Genomic DNA, 15384 nt, shown 5'->3' on the forward strand with positions numbered 1-15384 from the left:
GACATATATCCAAAACAACTTATGTCTCCAACTTAGATCACTAGCCCCCCTATAGACTGTAGGACTGCATGTGCGCCTTCATAAGTGAGTGGTCACCGTGAGTACTTCTGTGACAGGCCACTGCTTTGCTTTCTAGGTTGTCACTAGGCTTCATCCATATCCCATACCCAGCTTAAAGAAGACACGGAGATTTGACCCCTGTAGAAAACATTTAGTCTAAAACAGATTGCACTGCAGTGACACTGAAGTTGTATATATAGACGTATTTACATACACAACTTTATATATGCATTTATATAGAGATACACATATATACACACACACACATATTAAAAAAACCCTATACCCATCCGCAAGAGGGTATACCACATCTTTGTGATGATTAATGGCTCTGGTAAACTTGGTGTTGGTGTTGGCGCAACAGAACTGTATTAATATCTTCAGCCAGGAGGCATGCTATATTTAACATCGTTTATCATAATTAGCTTAAGCAATTTCAATGTTATAATAAAGGCTATGGAATCAATTTTAGTTGTTTTTTTTAGAGAAAATATTTCCCATTTGTCATCATATCTGCTTTGCACTTGACCTTTTAATCAAAACCTAACAACCATTTCTTTTCATCCCATCCTTATTCACTGATTACGTTTTGCTCATGGTTTACATGTTGCCCCAGAGCTGAGTAACCAACAGCCAGAAGGATGACGCACTAGCACAATACACAGCTGCTGTTCTGTTCTAGGAGATGACTGAAAAAAAGGATGCAGGGCGACTACCTCTTGCACCTTCTCTCAGCCTGTAGAGCTGCAAATCACAACCAGAGCAATGGGACAGAAACAGCAGTTTCCTACTGCCTACAGAACGGAGAACGGAGTGCCTGAGCCCATGTCAGAGAGAGCAAATGTTGCAGTTGTGCTTTAAAAACTTCCTTCTTTCTGTGTTAGTTGCAGAAATTAAGCCATATGATCACTCTGAATCTGTACAGAAACACGCAAAACTTTCTTTAGGAAAAAAAGAAAAAAACCCCCAAAATCTCATCATCAAATACAGGGCAAAGTTATCTGTTGTTTAGCTATCATTAAAAAGAATGAATCAGAACAAATATATTACAACCCCCACCTATAATACAGAATAAGTCTTAGATAAGCTGTACTTCAATACAGAGTCTGAAGTCATAAAAAAAGTTTTCCAATAAGCATTTTGCAAAAGGAACTAACTAACTCCCTTGATATAACTGATTGGTGTTGACCTGCAATGCCTCCGTACTAGGTCCAACTTGAAAATCAGACTTCTCATTAAGTGAAGATTTTTTCTCCAACTCAAAGGAAAAAAAAAAAAAAAACAACCCCAAAAAAGAAAAAAAAGAGCATCTCTGTAAAGTTGTTTAAAAGTTTGCCCAAAGGAGCTTTTCAAAGACTGAATTGGAAAGAAACATGGTCCATAATAGAGACAGTTACAGAAGCACCGTAGGCAATGCAATCTTGCTCTCACTCAGTATACATGGAGAATATTGATAGTGGAACTCAATTATGAATGACAGAGAAAAGTAGTGAAAATTAATCTGAATAAAATGAAGGCCATTGATCACTGTCAACAGCCCTGAAAAGTAAAAAAAAAAACCAAAAAACAAAAAAACCCAAACCAAACCCAAAAACAACAGCTCAGCATATTTGGGGGGATAATTGAAAAGTGGAACAATAAATCTGCTTTAATAGCCATTTGGGTCAAATAGAAATCAGAAAATAGAAGTCAGGTAGAAAAGAACCAGTCTAGCCACAAATGGATTTGCAAAAATGAAAGTTAACATGAGAGTATTCTTCTCCAGGTCTTATAAATAATGGGACCATAGAGGACGTCCATCAGGTAACATATGGTTCAGAAAAGGGATGCGGAGTTTGAAGGAGCCGTAGCTATACTGTCTAATAAAACAGAGCTTGAAAATGAGCAGACTAGAAACAAAGCAATTAAATTAAAAAATAATTTAAAAGGGAACATAGCACAACTTCCCCCTAGAAGGAAATACAGTATATATGGTTTCCAGCTTCTGAGCAGTACGATTCAGTATCATTGCTTGAAGCTTGTAACTGGGAAATTAATCTATCAGGCACTGACACAGACACTGAACAGAGGCGTTCCCATACCACTTGTATTGATATTGAGTTGAAGGATAGAGGAGTGCCCAGTATTTTACCTGAAACTTCTGCTAAAGGAATTTTATCTGCACCTCAGTTTCACTAAAAAACCAGAATGATCCATTATTGGGCTCCGATAAAAGAAAATCTCTCAGCTAGCCCTCGTCATTATTCCTACTGATTTTTTATTCTTCTTATTTGCACAAAGCTGCTTTCATCAAACTTATTTTTATTATCCTGAATTACTTATAAATAAAAATGCTGAATAGTAAAACTTTGGTAACAAATCTTTAAATTAATGTGAAGCAGATTCACAGTGTATCATCTTAAAGGTATCATTTTTTAATACCTTTATAAATGTATTAATACCAAAGGGTAGAATTTCCTCACATTTTAAAACTATTAATGTACTTGGAATAAAATGGTCAACAGAACCTTAACAAGCAAGAATGTAACTCCTAAATTTACACAGATTATTTCTTAAAGTGCTGCTTAAGATCTTTAGGCAGTATTTAACTTTCTCTGTATTACAGATTTAAATGGTACTAATTTTAAGGGTAAGATTTGTCTTACAGGGATTTGATTACAGTGATTGTAATTCATCCTTTAGCTTACCACTCCTCTATGAGGCACAGGTTTGACTTTGCAAATCAAGAGATACCTTTGCTAATACAAATATTTGCTCAAATGCACCAGAGACCTGGCCTTTAGTTTCATTCCTCTGCAAAACATGTTGAACAGGTCTCTTAATAATCAGCTCAGGAAAATATCATTAGCGCTCTCTTTTTTTATTATTATTTGGTTAGTTCCACACCTCTGCACAGCCTATATTTTCTCCCACTATCCCCTTAGAGTTCAGGAAGAATTTGTCATTAACCTATGAGTATTTTCAGAAGGGAAGGGGAAAGGGAAGGGGAAGGGAAGAAGGGAGACAGAAAGACAGAAAGAAAAAGAAAGAAAGACAGAAAAAGACAGACAGACAGAGAAAGAAAAAGAAAGAAAAAGAAAAAAGGCCAAATTCTCAACAGAACACGAAAGCAAAAGGAGAACTTCTCTGAAATTACCTTTAGTCTGTGGGAAGGGGCTGTCTAAGTGCAAGTGAATCCACAAATCTCTTTGCAGATCCATGGGAAATTTGGTAATTCCAGACCAAGAGCTAATAACCCAGTCTCCATGCAGGACAACCCATCCTGTGAGGACTTGTTTTGAGTGGTCAATATCAGGGAAAGTTTGAGTAAAACCCCCCAGTGTTATAAAATATAATTGATAGTTACAGTACAGCAATATGTATGTGATAAAACCATGAGTAGCCCTATAAAATACTTGCAGAAATACCCATGAATAAGACCTGTACCAAATTCCCGAGCATTCCACTGCAGAACGACATGTATCTCCTTCCCTGCTCTCCAGCCTCCCTCTCACAAAAAGGATCAGGCCACTGCAGCAGCATGGTGCTTCAAAGAAGAGAAAAGGAAATGAAAATGAGTTGCCAGAAAGGACTCAAATAATCAACAGCAGGGAAAAAGGAACACAACCTAGGGCTGACACATTCCAGTTCGCTCTGTGACACTGCCTGCTCCCAAACCATTACCAGAATGATCTTCTGAAACCCTTGATTGAAACTAATATCCATGTGCTTCCAGCAGTTCAAAGACAACAGGAACCAAAAAAGACAATTCCCTAATTTTTGTTGCTTCAGAAAATAATGTTAACACATTTTTAACATAAATAATACATAACCCCTGTAGCGTATGCATCACCTCAAAGGTGGTTAAAGGGGACCATGGAGTGCAACCAGTTATTCCCAGTCTACCCCTTTACCTGGCGTGAACAGTGCACATTAGCCATGAGACTTAATCAACTTTATGGATCTTCAAACACCGGTTGCTCTCCTTTCTCTATACCAGATTAAGAAGAAATATACACAATGCACTTAAAAAAATGAAAACTCATCAGAACTGCTGTTTGTTTCTTTGAAAAGGGCAGCTTTCAGAGGAACAAAACATTCAAAGGAGTTCTTTCCATAAATTTAGCATCTCTCAGATACAATAAATGGATGGAGAATTCCACTTGTCAAATTATGTTTTCATGGCTGCTATGTGAGATTGCAGCAGGCAGAGTTGATAAACAGCCAGCCCACAAATCTCCAACGCTTTTACCACTCCTTTTGGGAAGCTATTCATGCCCAAAATGCAGTCAGCCCAGACAACTGCAAAAACAGACTGCCCAGCTCTCCTGAAGCTGCCCCCTGCTCAGCCACTTCAGAATTATCACACTCCTTTTTCTCCTGGTGGAAATAAGAGAATTTGCCAAAGCCGCTATGACAAAGAGCTCCACCACTCTGACGTATGTACTCTCCTGTCACACTCAAACCTTCTGATAGGGCTGTAGGATAAGATTGCAAAATGAAGGTGCATTTTGACATTAGAAAGTGCATTTGACTTAAATCTTCTCTCCTTATTTTTCATGCCGTTAATCATCATGGAACGGACGCTCACGTACTTCTAACTCTGTCACCACTGAACAAAGCCTGGTGTAGCACGCTGACCTTGATTATTTGCTTATTTTGTATAAACATCAGATGAAATGCCAGGGCTTGATTCCAGCCGCACTTCCACTTGCTTTACAGCATGACAATGAAATTGCCTTCATTACTTTTATGCTGTGCCAATGAGACAAAGAAAGTTCAGAACACATCATCCTACACAGGCATCTAATTTATTCCTCTAGATTACAGAGGAACTTATTTTGTCACGAACTCATACCTATGTGGATGGTGCATATGGATTTTTTTCCCCAGAACTGGAACCCTGCCTAGCTGCACTAGGTCTTTCCCTCACACTTGCAGGATCAAGGCTTATCTAGTTGGAGCTTACAGCGGCTAAACCAGCCCCGTTTGACCAAACGTTCAATCTCATCGTTGGTTCAGGCAGAGATCCCAGTCACACTGTTCACATAGGGACAGCCAACATTGCATCAGCGCTTGCATTATGAACCCTGTTCTAAAAATTCACACGGAGATGAAACATACTTGGTATGTCAGTTCAGCACTCAAAAGTTTTTTATAAAAGAACTTGAAAACAGGTTGAATATTTTTAAACTGTAAGAAGAAAAGCAAAAGAAATCCCAAACTAAATTCTCACTGTTGTCTATACATACAGCATTTTTTTTTTCCTTTTGAAGATGGCAATCATTTCACTTATACACTGTTCACTAGATTCATTCTGAGTCTTTATGCAAGTGAAATGAGAGGTTTTAGGGAAAGAAAATTTGCAGCCTAGGAAGAGGACATAGGTGTCATGGCAAAGCGAGGGGAAAGCTGAACTCGTTCTCCTCCACTATAAGAGCTTGGTGTACTAGTGATGTGAGATAAAAGTGATGGACTGATGTCTCAGTCTTGCTTTTGAGTTTCCTGGGTGGCAAATCTCTTCTGTGACATGAATCAGGTGTTTGCATTTCAGACAACCATGCTGAATGACATAGAATACATTAACACCGTCAGCGTTTCAGGTTGAGTTGATTAGCATGCAACCCAGACAGAAGTGACCTGGTAGACTGTGACCATCACAGCAGGACTTCCGACTCCAGTATTGCTTCCAGAAGGCAGATGACTTAAAACTGTTCAGCCAGAAGTTTTGGCAGACTCTCAGTTTCACTCAGGCAGGCTTACTGAGGCACTTCCTAGATCAATATAATCAAAGAAAACGTGCACAGGAGGCTTCCTTCTAATTCCCATCTGCAAGAAAACCACAGCTAAGAGTTACTGGCCTTTGCTTTAAAGCAGGTTTTGAGACACATTTCTACGTTGTTGACAAAAGATCAAACTGTCCCACTTAAAGAACAGCCCGAGAAAGCAGCTTCTTTATGCTTTTGATAGTCACCTTTGCCCAAGCAGCGTGGTGGGACTCTCTTTCCCTGGCAGGTGAAGCCCTATTGAGGAAACTGATTGACAGATGCTATATTCCCAGAGCAAGGAAAACTCTTGACATGGTTGGCTGGATCACGTTCTTCCTTGGCACTTGCCATATAAAAAATAAAATAAAATAAATCGCTCTACTGTTTATCACAGATGCCTAGAAAACCCTTCAAGTCAGAGGAAGAGCTTCCAGCTTCACCGAGCAGCACATTCTCTGCAAGCGAGGCGCCCAAGCTTTGCTGGAGAACATGCTCCTTGTAAAAAGCTTTCAGAGGCTTGTTAGTTTAGAGGCTGCAGATGCAATCTGATTTTGAACATGCACAAAATCACAAGGCTTTGCAATTCACTGAGACAGCAGCTTTCTGCCTGACAAATGGCCTGTGGGTGGGTGAGACTTCACAGTCATGGAGCCCACCGGAGCTGCTTCGGTTACTCCTGCCTGGCACTTGCAGCATTTTCTGCTACAGCAAGTGTTCCAATACCTCAGATCTCAGCTTTCCTCTTCCTGCTACCAGAAATTAGTCAGGATTCTATTTTTCACCTATTGTCTCTGCGTTGCTGCCAACAGCAGAGATATGCAATGGCCCTAATGGACTGTGCAGGTTCAGCGGGAAGAGCCGACCCTTTTACCTGCTTCGTCTCGATACAAGTTGCATCACTTAGTTCACAGACCCATGAATATATCACTAGAAAGTCAGACCTAGCAACTTCTTGCAGGACGGACTAGTAGTTAGATAAACTGAGATAAACCCTTGTTTTTTCCAGGTTTGAAAAAGAAAAATAAGTAAACTATGTATAAAGAAACCTCCTTAAGCAGTAGGAAAAGAAATACTGCTAGTGAAATGGACAAAGCCATGCTGCAAATATGCAGTCAGACTGCAAGGGGTAAGAAAGAATTGAAACTTGTCCCCAGAACCTTAAAGAGAGGGCAAGGGAGCACCCTTGGCACTGCTCCATATGCACCCAGGAGTATTCTGCCTGCACCTCCAGAAAGCAGGCTGATAGGAACTGCAGTACAGCAAGCGATTTTAGAAGGAAATAAAAATTTAACTTGAAGTTTATCAATACCGATGCCATCCCCTACAGATAGACACGGTGACAAAAGCTGTTTGTCAGAGTGCATTTATTATACACGGAGCTCAGATCTGTGACAGCACGCTGTTGCTGTTCTCAAAGATCCTGCCTGCCCCGAGCACTGCCTGATCTCCGTGGGGTGGCTCCACGGGCAAAGACTGGGGAGAGGAGTTTGCAGCAGACCAGGAGGAAGGCTACTTCTTTGTTGCTTCTAACTGAGAGTGGCCCTTATGAGCACTGGAAGCAAAACTGTCTTCCCTGCGTTCCTAATACTGCCTTCTCAGCTAGAATAGAAGAGAATCGGTGAAAAGCTTACCACGCTTACGTGAGAAGGCACGGAAGAAGGATGAATACGGAAAGAAGAAAAGGGAGAAGAATAAACAGGCACCAGTGGAGGTTGCCAGCAAGCGGGGCAGAAAGGAGCAATTGGAACAGAAACCTCTGCCAGAAGCAGGAATTGAAATGTGGTCAGGCAACAGCTTGGTGATTTAGCAGCAGAAGTACATTCCTCATCCCTCTCTAGTGCCAGATCTGCGGAGAGGATGACTTTCTGCTGCAGGTTTCCTGGTTAACTCAAATGGCTTACATCTGTGCTGCTGACCCGAGAGGGCTGATTGTAAGGTATTGCATTAAATCAATGAGCACTGCCGCAGTGCCTGCTCTCCTCTGCATAATCCAATACCAAAGGACTGCAAGATTCCCGTTGATCTCCAGCTTTAATTACCCGATGACCATAACGAGACCAACATTTTGGTATAGGTCTACTGGAAGATGCATTGACTGATTCTGAAATTTTCACCTGTCTCATTTTCCTGCCGCTGAAAGAGTGTGCTTATGGTTGGCTGCACTTACCTAAAACGATCCAAAAATGTGGCGGGGAAGGGTTACAGACACACAGGTCTCCTCCGTTCAGTTGCCTAGCTCTAAGTGTCTGACTGCCACTTGAAAGGCAGTCAGGTGCCTAAACTTTGACAACAGAAGTCATCCCAGAGACTGCTAGGGTCCAGCACTGAGTTGAAACTTCTGAATAAGCATTTCACAAGCAGTACAGACCAAATAGTCATCTAGAGAGAAGAGCCACTGTGACTCAAATGATTAAAACCCCAAAACCAGACAGCAAAACCAAAACTGAAATACTTTTGTGAGTATTTTTTACCAAAATGGCAACATGTAACCAGCCTAATCTTCTGAGGCAGCATCCAGGGGCTTGCACTAACAACATGCACTTCATACTTAGGTTTTGTATTTTGTATGCAACAGTATATAATACACTGCAGTTTTCTTCTACAACCTTAAAGAATTTCACACACATTAACTAATTACTCCTGACAAGACTCCTCTGAGGCAGGTGTGAATGTCTAATTTGCATTTTATAGGTGGGGAATCTGAGACAGAAGAAGATATTCCTATCTCACACTGCTGTAAGCCCAATGAAAAATACATTTCTATTAACTAAAGGAGTTCCAGGGTCAGACTAAATCAAAGGCAAAGTTCAGAGGTGGACATTTTGTTCTTTTCACTGATATCTGTGCTCACTCTGTCACAGTAACTCCCTCTCATTCCTGTAGGAGAGCTTTCAGCGAGGGTCCCCTCCTTTCCTGAGCGGTCACCTGAAACCTGACACAACAGAAGCCCTTGTGCTGACCAGGGCTTTGGGGTTAATGACGTAAAAAGATGGCAAACACTTTTCAACTAGGTACGGTCAAAAGTTTGTTGATGGATATGCCTCCTCTGGCAGAGACACTGCTGAGAGACGTGACATCTCTACCAGAACCACTGGCAGGGAGCAAGTAGGGGAGACCTGGGGGTCCCTTTGGGGTGGTACCGAGCAGCTGGGATGCCCTGATTCCCATCCAGGGAGTCAGAGGGCTCCCTGGGTCTCAACCCTCTCCCCACCAGCTCCTCACTTAGCAAGCTGCTGGGCTCCACAGACTTCAGAAGAAGACATTATCTTTCGTCTGCTTTGCTCCCCAGGCATTCAGAGCCCACTAGCAGCTCTAGAGGAGAGTAACTAATATATGAAATACCAGGGAATAATTATAAATCCAGTGGGTATGGAGCCACACAAGACATTCTGCTTTGGTTCTCTAAATATCCTCTTCCATTCCACATTCCCATGCATAAATCTTGAAAAAAAAGTAAAATCTGAATTGTTTCATCCCAATCCAACTTTATATATATAGAGATGTGTGTGTGTGTATGCACACACACACTTTTAATACTAAAGGAAAATTACTGTTTTCATCAACAATCAATTCAGAAAAATTCCATACTTCTTTATTTATAACATCTAGAACTGTGTTTAAGACTCCTAACACTTGAAAGAAATTGCTTACTAAGCTTACTGATGCCCAAATTTTGCATCGGGCCAACTACTAATGCTGAGAAATGAGGGGGTTGAGAATGCTTAGGGGAACAAAGGGGAAATAATAAAATACTTCTTATTTCATAAAGTCTCAGTGTTACTTTTCTAATAACTTCCAACAGTCTGTATCCAGCTGTGTGAGACAACTGCTCCCGCACAGAATCACGCACAGAGGAATTCTCATGCTCCTACACAGCATCCCGGCAGGGTGGGGGTGGGCAGTGTCCCCCGGAGCCCCCAGCCCAGCCCTGCTGCAGCAGCTCTCCCAGAGCGGGCTGCACAGAGCCGCCTCCAGGCGCGTTGGGATGGCTCCAGAGAAGGAGACCCCACAGCCCCGCGGGGCAGCCTGTCCCACGGCTCCGACACCCTCACGGCAGAGAAGTTCTTCCCCGTCTTCAGGCGGAGGTTCCCGTGCTGCAGCCTGTGCCCGTTGCCCCTGTCCTGGCGCTGGGCACCCCTGAACAGAGCCTGGCCCCGTCCTCCTGGCACCTGCCCCTAAGACATTTATATACACGGCTAAGATCCCCTCTCAGTCTTCTCCAGGCTGAACAGCCCCAGCTCTCTATCCCCAGCAGGGAGATGTTCCAGTCCCCTCATCATCCTCACAGCCTCTGCTGGGCCCTCCCCAGTAGCTCCCCATCTCTCTTGAACTGGGGAGCCCAGCGCTGGGCACAGCACTGCAGATGCGGCCTCCCCAGGGCAGAGCAGAGGGGGAGATAACCCCCACCCTCCTCCCAGCGCACCCCAGGGTACCGCTGGCCCCTTGGCCACCAGGGCACACTGTGGAACACAGTTAAACTTGATGAAGGTTTTCTGGGTAGGATTTTTCCTATCTGGTCTTATAACTCAAGAGATTTCTAATTTATAACACCAAAACCATTGCAGTTTCTGTGATTCAAAATTGGTATTATAAAAGAAAGGGGAAAAAAACCAAAACCAAAACTAAAAATTATTCTAAAATATACTGGCCTGGAAACCATGAACTTGAGGAGGAGCTGGGAGGAGCAGGCAGGTAAGATGGATCAAACAAACGGAATGTCATCCACGGTGCAACAACAACTGAAAAACAGAAGTAGATTTTTGACTTCATTTATGTGCATTAACAGAACATAAAATAGACACCTTTCCTTGCCACCCATGTGTCTCTGCAACAGGGGTTGTTGACATTCCAGGCAGGCAGCTGGGTAACAGAAATGGCTGAAAAGTCATGCTGTGATAATAGCTCAGGGCCTGTAAGTAGTGAGAGAACATTTACTTTTATTATTTTTTTTCTTTTAGCTTTCTTGAAAGGTGGCATGTTTTAGGGAAGAGAAATCTCCCTGGTAAATAACTTCTGTAAGAACAAGGTATGTGTAAAATGGTCACTGTGTACCTTCACTTTTTTTGCTTGTATTTTGCAAAGCATGGAATTAAAGGCTTATTTACTCATGATTCACCCTTCTGGAGTCGAAACACAAGTCGGCTGCTGCCTGATTTCTGTTCAGAAATGCAGATACAAGAAGGTAAAGAAATCCTTAAATACTAAAGGGAATAAACCCACATAACACAGGCTTGCCATATCATAGCTGACCTGACGTGGCACTTCTGCAAGTTAATATAATGCATTGAGAAACAATACACAATATGACATAAACATCCAGTTTTAGCAGATGTTCTCTTTGCTACATTCAAGCCTTTTACTGTGCCCTGAGATATTTATGGAAGACTCGCTTCTACTGTAATCCTGGGTAAGAAGTGATACATAGCACTAGGATCTGCAGCACCATAAAAACAGCTCTGCAAGCTGACTAAATTCTGTGAAAAAGACCCACTGGAATAAACATTGTATACGGAAAAAAGGTGATAGATGTCAGTAGAAACTGCAAGGAATCTACTGTCTGCATACATCATTCCCTGTGGCTAAATCTATCACTTCCATTGGCACGTAAAATGCGTATACTCTGGGGGAAAAGCAAAGCATTAGACAACTAGATCAGAAGGATGAAACATAGCTTCAAAGTTCTTGAACAAGATGAGAGCAAAGCAAGCTTTATGTGGTTGATTGAGAATGGATGGAGTAACAGATGTGCTGTGAAAGAATTCACAGCCTTTATTGGAAAGCGGTGCATTGCCCTGAGACCCGTGCACGCAGCCTGTAAGGAATCCGGTCCACGCAGTTCTGCCTGCCTGTCTATTTTTGGTTTCTTGGAAAATAATAATGAGACAAATGTTTTGCATATATTGGGATGACAAAAGAGGCGATAGGAATGCAAGCTTTGCAGCCCATTAGAAAATAAAGGCAGAGGAGTGAAGAATGACAATATATAAACTCAGTTAATAATGCCATGCAGAATCTGGACAGAAATTAGAAATAACTGGCATTTGAGGCTTGTTTTCTAAATTAATCAATAATCTCTAATTAAATTTATAGATGTGGCATTTCTTAGATTGATTTTATTAATTAAATTGTATTGGCTGCCCAGATGAGCAGGGGGCAGCGTCGATACAATCATAGACTAGAATCATAGTTTGGGTTGGAAGGGACCTTACAGGTCATCCAGTTCCAGCCCCCTGCCATGTGCAGGGACACCCACCACCAGCCCAGGTTGCCCAAAGCCCCGTCCAGCCTGGCCTTGGGCACTGCCAGAGATGGGGCACCCACAGCTGCTCTGGGCAGCCTGGGCTGGTGTCTCACCGCCCTCATAGTCAAGAATTTCTCCCTAATATCTAATCTTAACCTCCCCTCTCTCAGGTTAAAGCCATTCCCCCTTGCCCTATCACCACAGGCCCTTGTCAAAAGTCCCCCCAGCTTTCCTGTCAGCTCCTTTAGGTGCTGGAAGCTGCTGTAAGAACTCCCTGGAGCCTTCTCTGCTCCAGGCTGAGCAACCCCAACTCTTTTAGCCTGTCCCCATAGGAGAGGGGCTCCAGCCCTCCCATCATCTTCTTGGTCCTCCTTTGGACTCACTCCAGCAGGTCCTTATGTTGGAGGTTCAGAGCTGAATGCATCACTCCAGGTGGGGTCTCACGAGAGCAGAGAGGGAGAATCCCCTCTCTTGACCTGCTGGCCATGATTCTTGTGATGCAGCTCAGGGTACGGTTGGCTTTCTGGGCTGCAAGGGCACATTGTTGGGCCATGTTGAGCTTCTCATCTACCAACACACCCAAGTCCTTCTCCTCAGGGCTGCTCCCAATCCATTCTCCGCCTAGCTGGTATTTGTGCTTGGGAATGCCCCAACGCACCTGCAGGACCTTTTATTTTGCCTTGTTGAATTTCATGAGGTTTGCACAGGCCCACCAATCGCACTGCACAGCTTGGTGGTGTTGGCAGCCTTGCTGCAGGTGCAGTCAATCACGCTGTCCATGTCGCAGATAAAGATGTTCAACAGGACCAGCCCCAATACTGACTCTGAGGAACTCCACTCTGTAGGACACCATGTAGAACATCAGACTGCATAATGTCATCAGAAGACCCATATTAATAGTTCTGTGGCTTAAATTCTTATGCTCTCAGGACCTCTTTGTTTGGTTCAGTTTCCAGCTATGACAAACTGAAATGAGGCTTGTGAGTGTGCCTCAAGCATGCTTCATCTCATCCTGCCCCTGTTCCCAGGTGAAGCAAGGCCATAGCCCATGGGAGAACTAGGGCATGTTCCAAAGGATTCCTCAGTTTCAGAGAGACCAGGACCACAGGACAACATTCATCTTCTGGAAAACTAAAACCAGAAAATCAGTACATTTTAAAATTTGTATTAATGTCACATTATTAATGTTTATGATTCCATTATTTGGAATAGAGCAGTTCATACAAAGTCTCCACTGGAAAGAAACACAACAGTATCTTGCTACATTTGTACAATCACAATGACCTTACACCCCAAAAAGGAGAAGGGGAAAAATAATAGAAAATTACTTGCACCATGAACCATTTGGGTCTCTTGGCTGTCATTATAGTTATTGTATCCAAATAGATGTAGACAGCTTAATGCTTTGCTCTAATCCGCTATCTTATTTCCCAAAGACATACTCAACACTAATGACTACCTGCGTGACACAATGGAACTCATAATTACTTTTCATTTAACAAAAACCAGCAAATGTTAATGAGGAGTTTTGCGTATTTCCCATATCTCAATATACTACTCTGGGACTCTTAATCAGCCTGTAAGCCTGTTTAGAGCAATAAAGATAAACCCAAAGACTGGTAAGAATTAGATACTTCTAGTGACCCTTAATTGTACAACTTCAAACAAAGCAGCAGGGAAATAAAAATACCAACCAAAGAAATAAAACCCCACAGCATGGTATACAAAATGACAGAGGATTATAATGGAGGACACAAGTGACAAAGCTAAAGAGAACTTTTCCAAATGCTCAAAGAAAAGAGCACATCAGCAAAGAGACTTGAAATTTCATTGAGCAAATAGAGACAGAGAGGAAAGAATTATCTAAGAAAAGGGAAAACCAAGATTGATAAAAGGAGATGAAGGAGTAAATTAATTTCATTTTAAGATAAGGAATAGTGCTATGAAGAAGGCAAATGAAATGACAGCTGGGAAAGGACATACAGGAAACTATATGCACAAATTGCAAATTATAAGTTTCAATAAGTTTTCCCAATTTCCTGACTTCAAAGAAGGAAGGGGGTGAAAAATATAGGTGGTTTAGAAACAAGAATAAGAATAAAGACACAGTGATTTTTGAGAAATCAGTTGGAAATGAGTGTAAATTATTACCTTGTGAAATCTGTTATCTGTGGAAAATTAGTGGTAGTCGTATAACAGCTCCTAGCAATAGTCAAAATGTCTTCATGTTGGCAACCTTATAAGAAATGGCAAAAAACCCAAAAAGCTGTGAAACAGTCTTAACTAACTTCTAACAGGATTTGTTCTCAAGGTCAGCCAAGCAAATAATTTGTGGTGAATTACCCATCAGGCTTTGCGCATTTTTTTTTTATCCTATTGAAATTTGTACAAACAACTTTTTTTTGCAAACTGTATTTAAGAGCATTTGTTTGCTAACTCTCCTACTTCCTGAGCTGTAGTGTATGACACCATAAATCTTTAACATCCAAGGCTTGAAAGGTGAGCATCATTGACCGAACTTGTTTGCATACTCAGGATTATTCTTGCTGACAAGACCGTACTCAGAAGAGATTTGGAACAATTCCTTATCAAATTAAAATGGTTTTTAACACTTTATGCCTCAGTTTTCCATTAGAAAAACAGAACTATCTCCTTCTCTGTTTGTAAGAATACATTTCATTATGTTGTTCTTTGACACTGTGCAATATTCCACAGTGACATTGATCACATTAATTTATAGGTAAATTATATACATGTATAATTTCTACCAGCAGTAGTGTTAGCCAAATATCTTTGGTGCAGGTAAAATACATAGAATTTAAAAATTAAAAATAATAATTATTAAATTCTTTGTAGAAGCCACGAGGTAGAGGAAGAGAAGGCAGAAGCAGGTGTGGTGGAAAAGAAAATGTAAAAAGTAAAAGACCCTGACTGTGCGGTCGTGCTGTACTGGACCTGTTCTACAAGTATAACAACAGAGAAATTTTCTAAAAAAAGTAAAGCCCTAAGTTCAATGTATTTAGTCTTCATAAAACCATTGAGCATAGTGTCATATGGCAAAGTGATATGGAATAGACAGGAATTGCAAGATGGTTAAAGAACCTAAAGAAAAAACTTCAACATTTATATTGATAGGAGCTAGAGCACATTACCAGCAAAGTCCCTCAAAGAGGATCTCAAGATCAGTTTAATCTGCTATTTTCATTAAAAAATTTGGCACAAAACATTGAAGCAGACTCCTAAAACCCGCTGAGGACATGAAGTTGGAAGGCACTATCAGTGGAGGGCTAGAGATACCATCTGAAAAACCTACGTGACCTCGAAGCAATAACATGG

This window comes from Falco cherrug, chromosome 13, assembly GCF_023634085.1.
Source record: "Falco cherrug isolate bFalChe1 chromosome 13, bFalChe1.pri, whole genome shotgun sequence".
Lineage (NCBI taxonomy): Eukaryota > Metazoa > Chordata > Aves > Falconiformes > Falconidae > Falco > Falco cherrug.